This window comes from Pseudophryne corroboree, chromosome 3 (assembly GCF_028390025.1).
Source record: "Pseudophryne corroboree isolate aPseCor3 chromosome 3, aPseCor3.hap2, whole genome shotgun sequence".
In the NCBI taxonomy this organism is placed as follows: Eukaryota; Metazoa; Chordata; class Amphibia; order Anura; family Myobatrachidae; genus Pseudophryne; species Pseudophryne corroboree.
In genome coordinates this window covers 583995196-584001353 of record NC_086446.1, presented here as the reverse complement: position 1 = coordinate 584001353, position 6158 = coordinate 583995196, and the positions used below count along the sequence as shown (strand labels likewise).

Genomic DNA, 6158 nt, shown 5'->3' with positions numbered 1-6158 from the left:
GTCAATGTTAGTATATAAACTGGTAAGGTTGAGGGTGATTAACAGACTATTAGGAGGTAAAGGACCCAACTTCTCCAATATATTGATGAATTCGGTAGTATCTTTCAGATAGTATTTAGTATCTTGCACCACCGGTTGTAACCAGAAATCAATACATTGAGATAATGGTTGGCAAAGAGAACCACAAGACAATATTATTGGTCTACCCACTGGTTTCACCAATGTCTTATGTATCTTGGGCAATATATAGATAAGGGGAGTCCTAGGATGTTACTGTGTAAGGAACTGAGCAGAAGGCTCAAAACACCCAGATTAATAACAGCATCAATCTCTTTTTTGTAAACATAGGTGGGATCATATGTTAAGGGTTTATAGCACTCTGTATCAGCTACCTGCCTTTTGATTTCCTGTATATAATCAGTTCTATTAATAAGAACAATACCACCTACCTTATCAGACGAACATATTATAATCTCCATATTATTAAAGTCAGGGTTTAGGTTGCTTCCTGTAGTGTTCTCTAGCTTTTTTCTATGCCCTCCCAGCTCAATATCCATTTTTATTATCTAACTGGACCTCCTCCAGTTCTATATTTTTTATTATCTTTCTTTAGAAGTATTGTTTTTCCATAATATAGACCTAGGGGATGTCATCTCATGCGATGAAGCTATAAGCCCTTTCAATGTATGTGTACATGGGTTATTATGACGATGGCTTGCCACTTCCGGTTGTGGGTTTCCGTGCATAGTGTGGCATGCAAGTTGCGGTGGTGCTAGTTTATCCTTGTCAGCAGTAGGTGACACCCTTATGTTTTTTGTATGTGTGCATTTCTTTGTTTTCCTTTAATGTAGTTGTTGTCATGGCAACATGCCTACCCTTCCAAAGCGGAGTTGATGGGGCTGGCCGTATGTGCAGCGCACTTGGCGTGATGTCACTTCCGGGTTGCAGTCTTGGCAGACTGGCCTTGCATGGACGCATGGGAGCCATGCACTACAGCTGGTAAGTGTAATTAAGGTTATTAGGTAAGTATAAATAGTGCTTCTTTAGCAATGGTTGGTCTGAGCACCGAAACAGCTGTTGACTGACTGACCCCACCGGAGTCTTGCTATATGATTACAGCATGGAGCATGATCATCCTGTAATGGCATCTGTTGCTGTGAGGTACTCCATGTGGCTATTTAAATACCTTTTGTCATGCCTCTGGTGATTTTTATGCATTGTTTGTACAAAAATGTTTGTTTAACATGTCTTAAATTTGATAAAACTTTTCTCTATTTTTGCACTACACAGAGGTGCCGGTTTATTTTTTGAGATTGTTGTAAGTTACACAAACTCATATATACAGTTACTTTTACATGTATATCTGTAAAACCCCAAAGTCGTTGCCAAAACATGAGTCTGAACGTTGGATACTTTAATGGACCAGGTTCCAGAAAGATTAGAGAAGCAGGCCTTTAGGTAAATTCTCCCCTCAGACCCAATGACTGACAACAGTATTTCTTCAAAAACAAATTCTCAATTTATTAGAATGAATGAGCAGTATTATAACAATAAAAACAGTCTATGAAATTAATCAACTTTTGGAAAAAAACAGTTCAGCACATGCAGGTTACTTTGGTATTTGTGGAGCACCAGCTTAGGTTTAAGTAAAGTGTCTATGCAGAAAAGCAAACCGCTCTAAAGACAGTACAACACATGCAGGCAGGGAGGGTTAGGCTGCAGAGAGAGGGCTATAGTTAGGCTGCGGGGGGAGGGTTAGGGTTGGACTGTGGAGGGAGGGCTGGGGTTAGGCCAGGTCCACCATCAAGGGGGTACTATGTCCCTGGACAAGCCACTCTGACAGAGAGTGGAGGGCCTTGGCCACCCATGCTGCCCGCTGCTGCCGCTAATCCCAGCGCCAGTGGTACTGCGCGCAGCGGCCGCTATTCCCAGGCCACTGCCCACCAGCCACTGGCCGCGCAGCAGTTACTTTCAAGCAAGCTGCAGGAGAAAGATCCCTGTCAACTCTCTGTACAATAAAGTTTATTGTACGGCGCGGCGTGACGTTATGACGTCACACCGCACTAGTGCAGACTCAGGAAAGAGGAGCCACCGCGCCGAACTGTAAGAGGAGCAGATACAAGTGGGAGCCTTAAAAAAGCAAAAGAGGAGGACGGATCTTCATTGCAAGAAGGGTAAGTATGTAATGTGTGTAATTGTGAGAGAGGTAGAAGGGGGCCTGGGGCTGGCTGTAAATAAAATTCTAGGAGTACACAGGGCATATATGTGCACTGTGCATTCCAGGACTCGTCCATAGAGGGTCAGAGGGCTGCCTGGCTGTGTTTTTCCACTGATTAAATAAAAGCCTGTGAAAGGACACAGACAGGTTTCAGATCATCAGCTATGCATCTGCAAGTGAGAACTTCTCAATGGTCTACTTTTGAAGAGAGCTTAAATTTATCAAGTGGCAAATATGTTTAAAACTGTGCTTAAAATGCGATATGTTATGTTATCTCGACAGCCCCCCTGAAAGTACCCTAGCCTCCCTGCCTCTACCCTAACCCTATACCTCCCTTGTGGGCAGGGGCGGATTGGGAGCAAAAAGTGGCCCTGGAAAAATTTGTACTAGTGGCCCCACATTGGCAGCACCAGAGGTGTAAGGTCTAGCCATGGGTCATGGCTGCAGCACCCTCTCCCCAAGACTTTCCAGATAGTGGGCATGTCTAGCATCAAGGGGGAAGTTAAAAGGAAATAAAATTAAATATTATAAGCACATTATATGATACACCTTTACAATTTAGGAAACTATATAATTCTTTAGAAAGATATATTTTCTTGATTTTTACACCAACCGTATCCCAATCACTATGCACTCAATCTTATATGTCAGCCAAGCAGGCAGACAGAACATACACTAGATCATCTGCAATCACAGGCTAAGTGGCAAAGTAATTTTCATTATGTCTATAATTAGGACCACATGTCCTCAAACAAAACAGGCCCTGCAGGCGCGTCGGCCCACCGTGAATCTTCCCTGTAGGACCTATGGCCAATCCGCCTCTGCTTGTGGGTGCCTAACCCTAACCCTCCCATCCCCGCTGCCTAAACCTAACCCTCCCCGCTTGGTACCTATCCTCCCCTGAAAGGTGTCTAGCCCTACCCCCTCTCACCGGTACCTAACCATAACCTTCCCGTGCCTGCACCCTAACCCCCATTCTAATGCCTAAACCTAACCCGAACCCCCCCCCCCCAGCGCATAGCAGGACGCGAGCACGGCCCCTGTAATAGTGATTGGGATTCTGGGCATCGATATTTTGACACCGGTCTTATGCCGTAGTTCGGGATTCCAGCGTCGGTATTTCGACCGTCGAGATCCCGTCTGAACAGCATTTTAACTGCATCCCGTTCTAACACCACCAGTTCTTCTTACTTAGCTCACCACAGGCAGTGGTGAATTTCCCAGTAGGCATGTGCCTAGGCGCAGCACTTGTATGATTGTGTTGGTAATATCAGCACATAACGTGCCAGTAATTGCAGAATGTTTCCACTGTACTGTACCATATGCCATCTTGAATGGAGTGTAAAAGGGTTGGACAGGGGCAGTATGTGCATGTTAATATGTATACATTATTAAAAATCAAAAAATGTCAGTTAGTGTCAGACCCGGTGCTACCCGCTCAGCAAGGTCTGCAAAGCAGGGAGGCGCTCTTCCCGCTCTGCTACCTTGCTGATGCACAGTGTTGCTGCCGGATGCTACAGCCTGCGCCATTACACTTTATGGCAGGCTGCGGTGCCGGCAGTATGATGAACAGAAGCTCTTCGGTTACAGTGATCTCCTTCTGTGTCAGGGCCCTCCCCCAACCCCCTGCTTGCTCCCCCCCTGCTGTGCTTGTCAAGCTGGAAGAAAGGCAGCAGTGTCGCGCCCCGCCCCTCCTTCTTCCCTCCCCTCTGTGACTGGAGACACAGCAGTCTTCAGAACCCCCCCTCCCCTCTCCCTTCCCCATCCATTAGTGGTGGATTCAAGTAGGGGGCAGTGCCACCAGTGCACGGGACATCACGTGATTTCCACCTGACTGTGCACTGTAAAATTAAGGGAGTGGGGCCCTGCCTATTTTGTCAGTCCTGGGCCCCACAATTCCTGAAGGGAGCCCTGAGTTAGGCTGCCGGAGAGGAGAGTTAGGCTTAGGCTGCAAGAAGGAAGGGCTAGGGATAGGCTGTGGGAAGGGTGGGTTAGGGGAAGGGTTACGGTTAGTTTAGTTGTGGGCACCTGTCGGGATTTTTGCAATTGTGATGCCAGTGTCAGTATTCTGACCGCTGGCATCCTCACTGCCCATATCCCGTACCCAACCAATACACAGACACATATACAGTTTAGTTACACAGACATACATATACAGAGACACACATATACACACATATACATAGACACAATATAATTGAATGTCCCTTATACATTACAGATTAACAGCTGTTAATGACAGAAGACTGTGGCAGCTCCATCCCTATCTCCCACTATCTACACTGCAGGAATCAGGGCTGGGTAGGGACTTATCGTGACACGCAATGAATAATTCAGTACCTGTCACAATAATCCAGACCCCCACATGGTGAGGGTAATTTTTCTCATGTCAATTTCTACATTAATTCGGCAAGTGCAATGCAGTGCCAAAATCTCTACATCAGGTGTTGGTGTTTCCACCTATGACATCTATTAGATATCCACATAAATGAAAGTTTATTTAGTGCAAAGCTTATGCAACAACTAAAAACTATTTGTTACCTGTGGAGTTTCAAATATGCCAAAAATGCACCGGTACTTTCACACTTGTAAAACAGACACTCCATTGTGGGATCTATCCGCAGTACTATTCCACTCTGCCTTTTGACAGACGTATATGAGAGTTAAAACAAATATACAGTATATAGAAGGGTAGGTGAACCCTGGTGCAATTAAGTCTGCCCAATCAAATTCCCTTAATTACCTTCCCAAAAAGGTAATGAGATACACATAAAATAAAAACAAAGCAGGGGATAGATCAAAGGCAACACTAAATAAAAGGAACATATATAGCAATTCAATAGCTAAAGAAGCAAATGTACATGAGAAACAAAAACAAAAATACATCACTTATTCCTCAAATGTGTGTGATCTGCTTGATTCTCTGTGATCTTTTGAATACCCCAAGTACAAAAGGTCACATGATAAGAAAGAATACAAAGTACAATGGGGTCATTCCGAGTTGATCGCTCGCTAGCTAGTTAAGGCAGCCGTGCAAACGCTATGCCGCCGTCCACTAGGGAGTGTATTTTAGCTTAGCAGAAGTGCGAACGCATGTGCAGCCGAGCTCTACAAAAACAGTTTGTGCAGTTTCAGAGTAGCTCTGAACCTACTCAGCCCTTGCGATGACTTCAGCCTTTTCATGTCCGGATTTGACGTCATACACCCGCCCAGCGAACGCCCAGCCACATCTGCATTTTTTCAGACACACCTGCGTTTTTGCAAACACTCCCTGAAAACGGTCAGTTGACACCCAGAAACGCCCCCTTCTGGTTAATCTTCTTGCGGCTGTCAGTGCGACTGAAAACTTCGCTAGAACCTGTGCACAATTACAACGGCCTTTGTACCCATACGGCGCACGTGTGCATTGCGGTGCATACGCATGCACAGAAATGCAGATTTTTAGCCTTATCGCTGCGCTGCGAACAGCGGCAGCTAGCGATCAACTCAGAATGACCCCCTAATTCAGACCTGATCGTAGCAGCAAATTTGTTAGCAGATGGGCAAAACCATGTGCACTGCAGGGGGGAGGGAGATATAACATGTGCAGAGAGAGTTGGGTGGGGTGTGTTCAAACTGAAATCTAAATTGCAGTGTAAAAATAAAGCAGCCAGTATTTACCCTGCACAGAAACAATATAACCCACCCAAATCATACTTGCCTACATTGTATTTCTCCTCTCCGGGAGAAGCCCGAAGAGGAGACGCTGCAGGAGTCTTCAGAGGGCGGGGGCGGACTGTGACATCACCAAGCCCCGCCCCATATAGGAAAATGCTGCGTTTCGCGGGTCCGTGGGAAGGGGCGGGGCTAAAATGACGCGATTTGCGTCATTTTATCCCCTTCCCCACCCGACGGACCTGCAAATACGGGAGAATATCTCTCCATCCTGCTGGCATCACTA

At 45.8% G+C, this 6158-nt stretch overlaps 1 long non-coding RNA gene across 1 annotated transcript in view; it reads left to right on the top strand.

Moving 5' to 3' along the window:
• The first annotated feature begins 2063 nt into the window (after nucleotides 1-2063).
• Nucleotides 2064-6158, top strand: part of LOC135056359 (uncharacterized) — a 105987-nt gene continuing 101892 nt past the window's right edge. Inside the window, exon 1 of the long non-coding RNA XR_010243962.1 lies at nucleotides 2064-2174. This is a non-coding gene — a long non-coding RNA (uncharacterized LOC135056359). The remainder of the gene's footprint in view (nucleotides 2175-6158) is intronic.